Source organism: Orcinus orca, chromosome X (genome assembly GCF_937001465.1).
Source record: "Orcinus orca chromosome X, mOrcOrc1.1, whole genome shotgun sequence".
Lineage (NCBI taxonomy): Eukaryota > Metazoa > Chordata > Mammalia > Artiodactyla > Delphinidae > Orcinus > Orcinus orca.
This window is the reverse complement of record NC_064580.1, coordinates 101673809-101689947: the sequence shown is the minus strand read 5'-3', so window position 1 is coordinate 101689947 and position 16139 is coordinate 101673809.

Here is a 16139-nt window from a genome sequence, read left to right as displayed (position 1 = left end):
CAACCATAAAAAAGAACAGAATAATGCCATTTGCAGTGACATGGACGGACCTAGAGATTGTCATACCAAGTAAAGTAAGGCAAACAGAGAAAGACAAATATCATATGATATCGCTTATATGTGGAATCTAAAAAAATTATACAAATGAACCTATTTACAAAACAGAAATAGAGTCACAGATGTAGAAAACAAACTTATGGTTACCAAAGGGGAAAGGGGGAAGGGATTAAATTGGGAGATTGGAATTGACATATACACACTATACAAAACAGGTAACTAATGAGAACCTACCATATAGCACAGGGAACTCTACTCAATACTCTGTAATGGCCTATATGGGAAACGAATCTAAAAAGGAGTTGATATATGGATATGTATAACTGATTCACTTTGCTGTAAAGCAGAAACTAACACAACATTGTAAATCAACTATACTCCAGTACAAATTAATTTTAAAAATGTGATAAAAAAAGATTTGTTTATATGGGTTGAATCTTTTAATATTTACCATATTTATAATTAAAACTGGAATTTTAAAAGATGTTTATTTCATTTCAAGTAACAATAATAAACACATTACATGTTAACATAAATAACATATTTTTTATGAAAACATTTTCCAAAAGAAAGAAAGTTAGTGAGAAGAATGGCATTGTTTTACATTTAAAAAAAAATCTCTGACATCTGGCTTAATAGAACACAGCTGGATTCTTACATATGTTTCTGCATGCAATCTGTATTGCACGTCATGTAGCCTCTGGAAAACTACACTGTACGCTTGTGAAAGATCAAGATTGAAAAATGCAGGTAATGTCTTAGTATTATAATGAAAATTGCATGGACATTTTAGATACCCTAAAATGTTCTTGGAGGTTTCCAGGGGTCCTTAGACCCTACTTTAAGAACCACTAGCTTAGCATGCGTTCCTTTTGCCCCGCCCCATGGAGACTACAAACGTCTTAAGAACAGAGATTGTATTTTACCATCGTTCTTTATTTCCATAGAGCTATCTCAGATTAAGTGACGAACCAATGCTTCTTGATTTGCTGATTATTACAATCAGATTTTGCAAGGTATTCTCATTCTATTCCTTTGCACAGGCGGTTATAAACTTGAAAATGGGGATATCAGTGGAGAGGGGGAATAAGCCTCCTTTCCCTCACCCTCTCCATAAAGGAGGGTTCACAGTCACAGATATGAGGCTCAGCTGTAAAGAAAGTAATGCCATCATGGTATTATTACGAAGTACCTTTACATCAATTCTTTTATTTGATGCTAAAAATAAAACTGCCAGCTAGGTAGAACCATTGTTATTATCCTCATTTTACAGATAATGAAGCTGAGACTCAAACCAATTTGCCCAAGTTTTTATAGCTAGTAAGTGACTCGTGAGCCAGGGTTGAGAAAATAGAACTCAACCTTGGATCATGAATGGACTGAAAGAAAGGTTTAAGTGTATTTTATTGCATGCTCTTTTTTGTATCATGGGATGTAATACCATTCAGAGTTGAGAATATTTACAATAAGGTGTTTTTATGGTGATCAAATGTTTCCAGTTCTTAGGGAGCATTCAATCACCTGCTGAAACTGTTTGTTTCCTGATGCTTGACAGTAAACATTATCCTTCAAATTGCTTTCTGCTATACTGCTGTTGCATAATTCGGTTTTCCAGGAAGTCTGTCTTGGTGTCATCATAATTTTCATTAGCATAGTGAGTAATGACAGCTTCTTCTGCTACCAGACTGATGTGATTATTTCTCAGTAAGCCTGGTATGTTACCTTCCAAAGGAAAAGACCAGGGTGGCAATTCAGGAGCTCAGAGTCCCTGCGGAGAGCAAGGGCAATTTCTGTTTGGTAAGAGTAGGAAGGTCTGTAGTCACTGAAGAAACTCTAGAAGCGTGGTCTAGAGTGCTAATCCTTTCAATCACAGCTCCCATCCCCAAATCCTAAAAAATTGGAATCGGAGTCCTATTGTATTATTCCTGGGTGGATTCTGGCCTTCTTTCGCCACTTTGAATACTTGGAGCCCTTAAAACCTATAGTAAGAAATGCCAAGAGGCAGAAAGTGGAGTAGAGACTAGTATGCTCTTCTAAATATGCCTCAAAGCTCACTCCACGGGTCTGTCAGTTGCAAAGTAAAAATGAATACAGTTCACTGGCAAATGCTGGTTCTACACAATTCAGATTTTAGTTGTCATCTGAAAAATCCAATTAGAAAATTTGGTGGTTAGTCTTAGTTAGACAAAATATATAGACTCACGGTGTGTGTGTGTGTGTATGTGTATGTGTGTGTGAGAGAGAGAGAGAAAGAGAGAGAGATGTGAGATGAGATTTAGGCCTTTCCATTTGGTATCATCCAGAAATTGCCTTTGTTAAAAATCAATTAATAAAAACTTCAGTTTCAAATGTATTATTTTCATTTAGTTTAACCATAGTTAGGGATATAAGCAGAAAGAAATACTTGGGAAGATATCAGCAGGAATCTTTTATTATCTAACTAATCTGTAAAACATGGAGAGTTACAAATGATACTCCAGTTTAAGAACTGATGACAATGAACAGCTGTGAGTAAGTGTGTGTTTTCTTTTACTGAGGATACATCTTCTGGCTTATTAAATAGCTCACTTTGCAGTGAAATTGGTTCATATGATGCTTTTCTATATAGACACAGCAATTGTCTTTTTTTTTTGAGATAGATATTTTCTTACTGACCTTTCTCTTAAGTTTCATGTATTCAGCATTAGACGTCTCCAAAGATAAAATGGAATTTGTACTTTGCCCATTAAGTTTTTTATTGGGTGGCAGGGATTATGTATTTTGCTGAGGGGCAAAACACAGCAGATCCTTGAAAAATAATATAGTCAACTATGTGAAATAACTATCATTGAGGGATAATCTGCTTTGCCATTTAGAATCCAATGCCTAAAGAAAACTAAGGCCCTTTTCTAGATTTATTATGCAAGATAAAAAATTCCATAATTGTGGACCAAGCCATAGACAAGTAATCAATGCAGGATTTATGTAGCCTGAAAACAGCAACAATCAGGGAAGAGGGACTGGAGATGATTCTACTTAACTCTCATTAACAAACACGAAGAACTGTGAGAAATATGTTTTTATTTGATAGAATCTAATGAGATTAAAAGAAAATTGCCAGTTTATCTACAACACAGACAACTAGGCTTCAGAATCAATCCTCTAAAATTGTCTCGCTCTTTACTTTCTCTCTTTAAAAGAACCAGGCTCTACTGCCTAACAATTCTCACCAAATGTTTCTGTCACCATAACCCTCTTAAGGTCACTGTGTTTTAGTAACTTAGTATTTACTGAGTGCTGAGAACGAGCAGGTGGGTCGCTATACACCTGAGTATAGCTGGTTATAAAAAAGTGGAGGATGGATCGGTTGCCCTCATAGCTTTTATAATCAATGAGAAAGAAAAATGAATAAAAACAATCATGCCAGAAATATATAAATGTATGTATTACTGCCCATATGGAGAACCTAACCTGCTTCTAAAGAAGATCTGTAAATTTCTAATCAGCACCTGCTTAAGTGTAAAGAAAGGAAGTTTTAGAGCTTAATACAAAAAGTGATTTTTTAGTACAAAATTCTAATTGCCATCATAATTTGAATCACTGAATAAAGAATTTTTATCTGTGTTTGTACATGTCATGTTTGGTAGCAGTTTGTAAATAGATCAGTTGAGAATTATCACTTTTTCATTATATTATTAAAGCACCTACTATATACCCAGCGATGAGCTACACCTCATCATAAACAAGCAAACCAGGAAGTAGGGTAGAAGACATAAAGTATTTGGATAAATTACAGGGCTCTCCAGTTCCAACATTATTCGGATATATGTAGTGAGTATCATTTCCACTCCAGTTTGGGGAGTTCTCAAGGAACATAGAGATCAACACCCTTCAGTTCAGTATTAAAAATTTGAGAGCATCAGTATGCCCAAGCTCTCTGCATGTTGTTCCAAAGTGTATGAAGACGAATAAGTTCCAATCCCTGCCCTCAAGGAACTCATAAACAATTATACAAAGAGCTCTAATTTGAAGCCAAGTGTTATTAGTAGCATTAGACAGGACCACCCAAGATACTATGGGGACCTTATAGTAAGGATAGTAAGAACACATCATCTTGTGATAAGGAAAGCCTTCACAAAAGAAGCAGGACTGACAACAGACTTTGAGAGATGGACAGGATTTCAGAGTAGTGTTGGCAAACATACAGAGGCAGGAAAGCTAAGGGTGAATTCAGAGACTAATGACTGCTTTATTTTGGCTAGAAAGGAATTGGGGTGGAGGGAGTTAGTGGAGTACCTGTACAAGCTAGTGGTGTCAGGACCATTGTGATGCTTTACTTTGACTCATGTCATGGTTCCTGGCTGAAGTGTTCCCCTTCCTTCTAAACTCCCCTGCTCCACTCAATTCCTCCCCTTCCTTCAATAACCAGCTTAATTTTTTATTTCCTTAGGTTTCCTTTGATGACTCCAGGCCTTCTCTGATCAATCATAGCCTTTAATATGTATTTAGCATTTAGTACTTCATGAACAACTGTCTTGTATTGTTCATAGTTATACCTGTTATACTAGTCATGAACATGCCAAGTCCTTGCTGGCTGGCTTTGACCACCTCCAAGGTAAAGTTAACTTAATCATTAAAGGACAGGCCTACTTCTTTTCATGTGTTTCTTTTTATCAGGGACAGGGTGTTCTTACTGACTGGTCTGCATCCCCCTGGAACCAAAGCAGTCACAAGGGCTATCAGCTCAGGGCTTAACACCACCTTCAAAACTGAGCTACTGGGCTTCCCTGGTGGTGCAGTGGTTGAGAGTCCGCCTGCCGATGCAGGGGACACGGGTTCGTGCCCCGGTCCGGGAGGATCCCACATGCCGCAGAGCGGCTGGGCCCGTGAGCCATGGCCGCTGAGCCTGCACATCCGGAACCTGTGCTCCGCAACGGGAGAGGCCACAACAGTGAGAGGCCCGCGTACTGCAAGAAAAAAAAATCTATATCTATATCTATCTATATCTATTTATCTATATATATATAATATAAAGTTTGAATCGAGAAAAAAAAAACAAAACTGAGTTACTAACATAGTATCTGTACTTTTCCAGAATTTTCTACAAGATGCTGCTCCTAACGGTCATCTTCCCACTTAGCCAGATAACAAACATAAGGCTATCACCATCATTATGACTCTAATTTTAATAACCTCAAATATTCATTGAGTGTTTCGTGTGTGTCGAAAGCTATGGCAGGTGCTGTGTATGTTATTTTTCACCTAACTGTTGCAACAACCTAGTGAAGCAGGTACTGTTATTAATCTCATTTCACAGATGAATAAATTGAGTTTCTCAACTTGTTAATAGTAGCCCTGAAGTTGGAAAAACTTCTATTTGACTTGACGACGCTGGCTCCTTATAATCTGCTTCCCTGCCTCTCATTCACAGCTTAACTCCATTCAGTGCTACTTTAATAAGAAAAAAAAAAAAATTACAACCCATTAAATAAAATATAGCAGGAATCTGATTTGCATACATGAAAACTTCACACACATGAAAGATTCTCTTCTGAACGGCACTATAGCTGCCCCTGCAAGAACAGCAACTTCTTCAAAGGACCATGAGAGCTAAAGTTCTTTTTCAAAATATTCTCCTAATAAAGTGTCAGCTCAGAATGGTGCCACCCTTCAGGGAAACTTGCTGATCCATCAACCCCAGCTAATACTTTTGTTTGATTTTGCTTCACACATCATCTCAATTTCTTAAGATAAAACTCTAAAAATACATATTTAAATAGAGCATAACAAGGCTTGTACTAAAAGCTAAAAAATAATTTCTCCATTTGTGTAAAATAGAAACATATATCCCCCATTAACCTCTTAACTATGAAGACTTAAAGGGTAGCTATTTGGGAGAGGTACATCATTTAAACTAAAGTTGGGATAAACTTCTGAGGGTGATGGTGCCCTAAGACTATCTAGGGCATCAGGGGATGTGTCCATTCAGAGTAAAGTGCCACAAATTTGGTAGCTAAAAAAACCCTCAATGTATTCCCTAACAATTCTGAAGACCAGAAGTCCAAAATCAGTTTCACTGAGCCAAAATCAAGGTGTTAGCAGGGTCATGCGCCCCCTGGAGCATCTAGGGTAGAACCTGTTCCTTGCCTCCTCCAGCTTCTGGTGGCTGCTGGCATCCCTTGACTTGTGGCCACATCACTCCAATCTCTGCCCCCATGGTCACATTGTCTCCTCCTCTTCTGTCTGTCATCTTCCTCTACTTCCCTGTTATAAGGGTACATGTGATTTCATTTAGGGCCCACCCAGATAGTTCAGGAAAATCTCTCCATCTCAAGATCCTTAATTCAATCATATTTGCAGGGACCCTTTTTTTCCAAATCAGGTGACATTTATAGGTTCTAGGTATCAGGACCTTATAACTTTGGGGGCCATTATTGAACCTACCACAGATAGAAAAGTAGTCAAATAAGGCAACTTGTTGATTTAACCATGTTTTTTTTTATTTTTTTTATTTTTTTTAATTTTTGGCTGCATTGGGTCTTCGTTGCTGCACGCGGGCTTTCTCTAGTTGCAGTGAGCGGGGGCTACCCTTTGTTGCGGTGCGCGGGCTTCTCACTGTGGTGGCTTCTCTTGTTGCACAGCATGGGCTCTAGGCGCATGGGCTTCAGTAGTTGCAGCATGTGGGCTCAGTAGTTGTGGCTCGCGGGCTCTAGAGCACAGGCTCAGTAGTTGTGGCTCACGGGCTTAGTTGCTCCACAGCATGTGGGATCTTCCCGGGCCAGGGATCGAACCCGTGTCCCCTGCATTGGCAGGTGGATTCTCAACCACTGCACCAACAGGGAAGCCCTTAACCATGTTTATACTGGTGATATAGCCAATTTATTCACAGACATCTTACTACAAAGAACAGTAACCTCCCTGCCTTCAGTGATTCCTTTCCTCCTCCAGCCAAGCATTGTCCACATTACATTCAGTGTGGTCTTTCTGAAACACTTATTATTTCCATGGCTCCCTGCTGCCTAAAGGAAAATAACATACAAACCTGTTATTACGGCAGATGGGTGCAAATTCCTTCTTCAGCTAGACCCAACTCTTTCCTTTCTGGCCCCATCCTTTGTCATGGCCTCCTATACCTCAGTCACACTGAATTGGTCTTCGCTGCCTGAGAAAGTCATGCTTTCTTTCAAACCTGGTTCTCACTCCGCCTCCCATAGCCTTTCCTCCTTCATTTACTGAACTCCTTATCTTTTTTTTTTTTAATATTCTTTTTTCTTTAAACCCCACATTTGTTTATTTATTTATTTTTGGCTGTGTTGGGTCTTCATTTCTGTGCGAGGGCTTTCTCTAGTTGTGGCAAGCAGGGGTCACTCTTCATCGCGGTGCGCGGGCCTCTCACTGTTGTGGCCTCTCGTTGCGGAGCACAGGCTCCAGACGCGCAGGCTCAGTAGTTGTGGCTCACGGGCCTAGTTGCTCTGTGGCATATGGGATCTTCCCAGACCAGGGCTCGAACCCGTGTCCCCTGCATTAGCAGGCAGATTCTCAACCACTGCGCCACCAGGGAAGCCCTCCTTATCTTCTTTTAAGACTCAATATAAACATCTCCTCCTGTGTAAAGCACTTCCTCAGAGCAGTCTGATGTTTTCTCTTCTGTGTTCCCATAGTAACTTGTATAGAGATTATCTTATAATTTATCACATTTAATTATGAAAATCTGTTTAGTGTCTATCATATGCTATATTATGAACTAACTCAAGAGCAAGATGTCCATAGGCTAATCCCCAGAACCTTTGAATATGTTACCTTACCTGGCAAAAGGGACTTCGTAGATACATTTAAGGTTATGGGCCTTGAGATGGGGAGATTATCCTGAATTATCCAAGTGGGACCAAACATTCTTACAAGAAGGAGACAGGATGGTCAGATATAGATAGAAAGAAGGTGTAAGGGGACTTCCCTGGTGGCGCAGTGGTTAAGAATCCACCTGCCAATGCAGGCGACACGGGTTCGAGCCCTGGTCTGGGAAGATCCCACATGCCACGGAGCAACTAAGCCCATGCGCCACAACTACTGAGCCCTCGTGCCACAACTACTGAAGCCCATGCTCCGCAACACGAGAAGTCGCCACAGTGAGAAGCCCGCACACAGCAATGAAGAGTAGCCCCCGCTTGCCGCAACTAGAGAAAAGCCCGTGTGCAGCAACGAGGACCCAATGCCGCCAAAAATAAATAAATAAATAAATAGAAGGTGTAAGGATAGAAGCAGAGGTCAGGTAAGAGAGAATATGTGATGCTGCTAGGTCTGAAGATGGAGGAAGACGCCATGAGCCGAGGAATATAGGTGGCCTCTAGAAGGTGGGAAAGGCAAGAAAACATATTCTCCCCTAGGGCCTCCAGAAGGAACATAGCCCTGCCAACAGATTTTTTAGGACTTTTGATCTCCAGAACTATAAGATAATAAATCCGTGTTGTTTGAAGTCACTAAGTTTGGAGGAATTTGTTACAGCAGTCACAGAAAATGAACATGGGCACTGTCCTCCTCTCACTTTGGATCCCAAGCATAGAGCCTGGCACACACTGGGTGTTCAATTCATCTGCTGAATGAATGAACAAAGGCAGTAATTGCTATGTTGGTGGAGGATTCCACTAAGATATTTGGTCAGTATTGTAGATCTGTTTTTCTTTTGAAGTATGGTTGATTTACAATGTTGTGTTAGTTTCAGGTGTACAGCAAAGTGATTCGGTTATACATAAATATATATATATATATATATATATATATATATATATCCTTTTTTAGATTCTTTTCCCTTACAGGTTATTTATTACAAAATATTAAGTATAGTTTTCTGTGCTATACAGTAGGTCCTTGCTGGTTATCTATTTTATATATAGTAGTGTATATCTGTTAATCCCAAACTCCTAATCAACAAGGTAGGTCTTTTTTTTTTTTTTTTTTTTTTTTTTTTTTTTGCGGTACGCGGGCCTCTCACTGTTGTGGCCTCTCCCGTTGCGGAGCACAGGCTCCAGACGCGCAGGCTCAGCGGCCATGGCTCACGGGCCCAGCCGCTCCGCAGCATAGTAGGATCTTCCCGGACCAGGGCACGAACCCATGTCCCCTACATCGGCAGGCAGACTCTCAACCACTGTGCCACCAGGGAAGCCCAACATGGTAGATCTTAATACCATTGTTGCGAGGAGCATAATTTTACCCCTTGTAAGGTGTCTGACTCTTAGCTCAGTGGCCTTCTAATTAGAATTTCAGAGGACACTGAAAAACATTTCTGAGAAACACGTGGTTGAAGTGTTAGTGTTGTGTCTACCTTCCCACACCCCAGTCCTAGTACTCAGACCGGAAGCATATAAAAGACAGCCTAATGGTTTAGATTTTATCTTTATTCCTACAGGTAAAAAAATGCATGCAGCAGCAAGACAATAAAACACTCCCATCTATCCCTTTATGATAATCTAGTGTGAATAAAAGAATACAAAGCAACACAGGAAACCTTTCAAAGGCATCGCCAGTAATTTTTTTTTCCAGAAAAATCCCATGGGTGACTAGCTCCCCTGGCCACCTCTCCCACCTCAGCAGCGGGCTGCAGAGTAACTTTCAAAGATCACACGCAATGGTCCTTTCAAACAGAAAGCAGCAGTTTTCGTCCGCAACCTGGTACCACTCGAGGAACAATAAAATGGTTCTTTTCTGGAGTCCACAACCTTGGCCCAAGCCCCGCTTTTGACTACTTCTCAGTGCCCATCTACCTCCAGAATCCACTAGAGCTGCACACACTTATCCCACCATTTAAGGAGCAAAACTATGGCCACAAATCTACTTAGAAAGATTACAGCTCAGTTTGTCAGAAACTGCATTCTCAGACGTGCATGTAACATACAAAGTGAAGGTTCCCTTTAAAGATATCAGGTAAGAATGTTCTAGTATAAATCTCTTATTAAATACTTACTAAATATCAAAATGGCAGAAAATATGAAATATGTGTCTGGGAGTCTTAGAGAAGAGGGCAATAAGGGATAATTGGCTTACACCCAGATGCTACCAGATAGAAATATCCTCAGGCAGGCTACTGGTCTGAACGCCAAGGACAAAAAGCTGCAAGCTTCTCTGGCGCCAGCACCTACCAGGAAGAGGATTCTAGGTTGGGCTGACAAGGAGCTCATTCCCTCCTGGGTGTGGCATATTGAGAGAGATCATAGGTGATCATTTCTGAATTCTTTCCCCTACACTAGTTCTCTAAGAGGACTCATTACAGAGCCAGCCTAAGAGCCTCATTGAGTCTATGGGTCCCCAATTATCTAAAATGCATCTCTTCATCTGCTTGCTGAGGCCTGACATTCCTTTAATGTGGAAAAACCTGATAGGCCACACATGGAGATAAGTGACTTAAAATTTGAATGCCTGATCGAGGCAGCAAAGGAGCTAAAATGGAAATCAGCCATTCAAATAATCAAGGGTCAGTACCATCATTGAAACCTTCCTTGATCCAGTTGGGGAGAGAGGGAGAGAAGAGCAGGAAGACATTGGGCAGAGAAAAGGATGCAAGAAAAGGAGGTTACAGGGCTTCCCTGGTGGCGCAGTGGTTGAGAGTCCGCCTGCCGATGCAGGGGACATGGGTTCGTGCCCCGGTCCGGGAGGATCCCACATGCCGCGGAGCGGCTGGGCCCGTGAGCCATGGCCGCTGAGCCTGCGCGTCTGGAGCCTGTGCTCCACAACGGGAGAGGCCGCGACAGTGAGAGGCCCGCGTACCGAAAAAAAAAAAAAAAAAAAAACAAACAGAAAAGGAGGCTACAGATGCTGAACACTAATTATTCCTATTTACCTCTTCTAAGTGGGACAAGTAGCAATTGCAGAGAATTTTTGACATGGTTGACTGCAAAGATAAATGTACCTTGCTTGTTTAATAAAGCGTTGGGTGTTTTTGCATGTAAGTGGAAGGAAAAGAAAACAATATTCCTAAGGTTTGTCCTAGCCATAGGCTAGAAAGCCATACCTGAAATATTTATCTAGTTCTACTTAAAGAAAAACCATCATCTCAAATTTCCATTTGTCCTTTGAGCTGCTAAAGATACAGTCCTGAGGTAAACGGCTCTTGTTTGAAAATGCTCATTATCAGGTCTTTTTGTTTACGCAAAAGTAGGTCTAGTCAGGGACAAAACTTGAGAGTTAAAATGGAAGAGGAATTTGGAGGTTTGGAGTGGCATCCATGGGGAAGAATAAGATAAGGGTTGATTGTAGGAGGAAATCAGACCCAGAGAAACAAGTTTTGTTTGCTTCCACCTGCGCCAGAAAGGATCTACTAAATGAAGCACTCATTTCTTCGTACATTAGTAGGTAAAGATGCCACAAGAATATAAAAAAAAGAATATATGTATGTATAACCACTCACTTTGCTGTACAGCAGAAATTAACAAAACATTGTAAATCAACTATACTTCAATAAAAAAAATATTAAAACTGAAAAAAAAAAAGGATACCATAGACGTAGCCTGGGGGCCAACTCTCAGCACAGTTCAAGGTCGGGCATGCATCCTTCCCTCTCTCTTTTTCTCAGTCTTCTTTTTTCTCTTTTCTCATGATCTATCTACCTGATCATTCAACAAATATTTATTAAGCATCTATTGTGTGACGGGTACCAGGTTAAGTGTTGGATCTACATATTTGAAGATCCCAGTCTAATAGAGGTCAAGGGCAAGTAAACATACTTTGGGGAAGGCATGTGGAAAATTTGCATCACATAATCTTAAAGGTTAATGGCTTTTGACCTACAAACTGCACTTCATAAAAAATAAGACAAGGATATTCAGTAAAGCATTTTTATTGTGGTTGAAAAATAGACAAATGTTGAACAATAGAGAACTGTCTATATTATGCAACTATTAAATCATATAAACTAGTAATATTTAACTATATGAAGACATTTTTATAAGTGGAATAATATTGGTAATTTGATAGGGATTGCATTAAATCTATCTGTAGATTGCTTTGGGTAGTATAGTCATTTTCACAATGTTGATTCTTCCAATCCAAGAACATGGCATATCTTTCCATCTGTGGGTATTGTCTTTGATTTCTTTCATCAGTGTCTTATAATTTTCTGCATACAGGTCTTTTGCCTTCTTAGATGGGTTTATTCCTACGCATTTTATTCTTTTTGTTGCAATGGTAATTGGGAGTGTTTCCTTGATTTCTCTTTCTGATTTTTCGTTGTTAGTGTATGGGAATGCAAGAGATTTCTGTGCATTAATTTTGTATCCTGCTACTTTACCAAATTCATTGATTAGCTCTAGTATTCTTCTAGTAGCATCTTTAGGATTTTCTATGTATAGTATGTCATCTGCAAACAGTGACAATTTTACTTCTTTTCTGATTTGGATTCCTTTAATTTCTTTTTCTTCTCTGATTGCTGTGGCTAAAACTTCCAAAACTATGTTGAATAATAGTGGTGAGAGTGGGCAACCTTGTCTTTTTCCTGATCTTAGAGGAAATGCTTTCAGTTTTTCACCATTGAGAATGATGTTGGCTGTGGGTTTGTCATATATGGCTTTTATTATGTTGAGGTAGTTTCCCTCTATGCCCACTTTCTGGAGAGTTTTTATTATAAATGGGTGTTGAATTTTGTTAAAAGCTTTTCCTGCATCTATTGAGATTACCATATTGTTTTATCCTTCAGTTTGTTAATATGGTGTATCACATTGATTGATTTGAGTATATTGAAGAATCCTTGCATTCCTGGGATAAACCCAGGAATGTGCTGTTGGATTCTGTTTGCTAGTATTTTGTTGAGGATTTTTTTTTTGCATCTATGTTCATCAGTGATATTGGCCTGTAGTTTTCTTTTTTTCTGATATCTTTGTCTGGCTTTGGTATCAGGGTGATGGTGGCCTCACAGAATGAGTTTGGGAGTGTTCCTACCTCTGCTATATTTTGCAAGAGTTTGAGAAGGATAGGTGTTAGCTCTTCTCTAAATGTTTGATAGAATTCACCTGTGAAACCATGTGGTCCTGGGCTTTTGTTTGTTGGAAGATTTTTAATCACAGTCTCAATTTCAGGGCTTGTGATTGGTCTGTTTATATTTCTATTTCTTCCTGGTTCAGTCTCGGAAGGTTATGCTTTTCTAAGAATTTGTGCATTAATTTCTTGCAGGTTGTCCGTTTTATTGGCATATAGTTGCTTGTAGTATTCTCTCATGAACCTTTGTATTTCTGCAGGGTCAGTTGTTACTTCTTTTCTATTTCTAATTCTGTTGATGTGAGTCTCCTCTCTTTTTTTCTTGATGAGGCTGGCTAGTGGTTTATCAATTTTATCTTCTCAAAGAACCAGCTTTTAGTTTTATTGATCTTTGCTATTGTTTCCTTCATTTCTTTTTCATTTATTTCTGATCTGATCTTTATGATTTCTTTCCTTCTGCTAACTTTGGGTTTTCTTGTTCTTATTTCTCTAATTGCTTTAGGTGTAAGATTAGGCTGTTTATTTGAGATTTTTCTTGTTTCTTAAGGTAGCATTGTACTGCTATAAACTTCCCTCTTAGAACTGCTTTTGCTGCATCCCCTAGGTTTTGGGTCATCGTGTTTTCATTGTCATTTGTTTCTAGGTATTTTTTGATTTCCTCTTTGATTTCTTCAGTGATCTCTTGGTTGTTTAGTAGCATATTGGTTATCCTCCATGTGTTTGTATTTTTTACAGTTTCTTTCCTGTAATTGATATCTAGTCTCATAGCGTTGTGTTCAGAATTGATGCTTGATACAATTTCAATTTTCTTAAATTTACTGAGGCTTCATTTGTGACCCAAGATCTGATCTATTCTGGAGAATGTTCCATGTGCACTTGAGAAGAAAGTGTATTCTGTTGTTTTTTGATGGAATGTCCTATAAATATCAGTTAAGTCCATCTGGACTAATGTGTCATTTAAAGCTTGCGTTTCCTTATTTTCTGTTTGGATGATCTGCCCATTGGTGTAAGTGGGGTGTTCAAGTCACCTACTATAATTGTGTTACTGTTGATTTCCCGTTTTATGGCTGTTAGCATTTGCCTTATGTATTGAGGTGCTCCTATGTTGGGTGCATAGATATTTACAATTGTTATGTCTTCTTCTTGGATTGACCCCTTGATCATTATATACTGTCCTTCCTTGTCTCTTGTAATAGTCTTTATTTTAAAGTATATTTTGTCTGATACGAGAATTGCTACTCCAGCTTTCTTTTGATTTCCATTTGCATGGAATATCTTTTTTTTTTTTTTTTTTTTTTTTTTTTTTGCGGTACGTGTGCCTCTCACTGTTGTGGCCTCTCCCGTTGTGGAGCACAGCCTCCACATGTGCAGGCTCAACGGCCATGGTTCACGGGCCTAGCTGCTCCACGGCATGTGGGATCTTCCCGGACCGGGGCACGAACCCATGTCCCCTGCATCGGCAGGCGGACTCTCAACCACTGCGCCACCAGGGAAGCCCTAAGGTAATTACTGATTGTATGTTCCTATTTCCATTTTCTTAATTGTTTTGGGTCTGTTTTTGTAAGTTTTTTCCTTCTCTTGTGTTTCCTGCCTAGAGAAGTTCCTTTAGCATTTGTTGTAAAGCTGGTTGGGCGGTGCTGTATTCTCTTAAATTTTGCATGTCTGTAACGCTTTTGATTTCTCCCTCGAATCTGAATGATATCCTTACTGGGTAGAATAATCTTGGTTGTACGTTGTTCCCTTTCATCACTTTAAATATATCTTGCCACTCCCTTCTGACCTGTAGAGTTTCTGCTGAAAGGTCAGCTGTTAACTACATCTTCTTTATCTATTCATCTGTTGACAGATACTTAGGTTGTTTCCATGTCTTTACTATTGTGAATAATGATGCAATGAACATAGGAGGACAGATATCTCTTTGAGATAGTGATTTCATTTTTTTGGCTATTTACCCAGAAGCGGTATTGTTGGATTGTATGCTTGTTCTATTCTTAATTTTTTGAGGCGCCTCCATACTCTTTTAAATATGGTTGCACCAATTCACATTCTCACCAACAGTGCACAAGTGTTCTCTTTTCTCCACATCCTTACCAACACTTGTGATAGTTGCCTTTTTGATAATAGCCATCCTAACACATATAAGGTAATATCTGTTTGGGGCTTTGATTTGCATTTCCCTAAGAATTAGTGATATTGAACACCTTTTCATACACCTGTTACCCATTTTATCTCCTTTGCAAAAATGTCTATTCAGGTCCTTTGTCCATTTTTAGATCAAGTTATTTATATATTTGCTCTTGAGAAGTATGAGTACTTTATATATTTTCGATAGTAACCCCTTACCAGATACATGGTTTGCAAATGTTTTGTCCCATTATGGAGGTCGTCTTCCACTTGGTTGATTATTTCCTTTGCTGTGCTGAAGCTTTTTAATTTGATGCAGTCCTGCTTGTCTATTTTTGCTTTTGTTGACTGTGCTTTTAGTGTCATAGCCAAAAAATTTTTGCCCAGACCAATGTAAAAAAGCTTTCCCTCTATGTTTCTTTGAGTATTTTTATAGTTTCAAGTCTTATATTTAAGTCTTTAATCCATTTTGAGTTGATTTTGTTTATGGTGTGAGATAGAGGTCCAATTTCATTCTTCATTCTTCTGCATATGGATATCCAGTTATCCCAACACCCATTCATTGAAGAGACTATCCTTTTCCTATTGTGTGTTCTGGGTACCCTTGTTGAAAATCAGTTTACTGTACATGTGTGAATTTATGTCTGGGCTCTCCATTCTGTTCCATTGGTCTATATGCCTGTTTTAAGGCCAGTACCATACTGTTTTGATTATTGTAGCTTTGTAATATATTTGGAGATCAATCTGTGTAATCCCTTCAGCTTTGTTTTTCATGCTCAAGATTACTTTGGCTATTTGGAGGTTTGTGTGTGTGTGTGTATGGTTCCATATGAATTTTAGGATTTTTTTTCTATTTCTGTAAAGAATACCATTGGGATTTTGATAGGGATTGCACTGAATTTGCAGATCACTTTGGTAATATGGATAATTTTAACAATATTAGTAATGTTAAAATGGTGTAACCACTTTTGAAAACAGTTTGGCAGTTTCTCAACAGGTTAGACACAGAGTATACCATA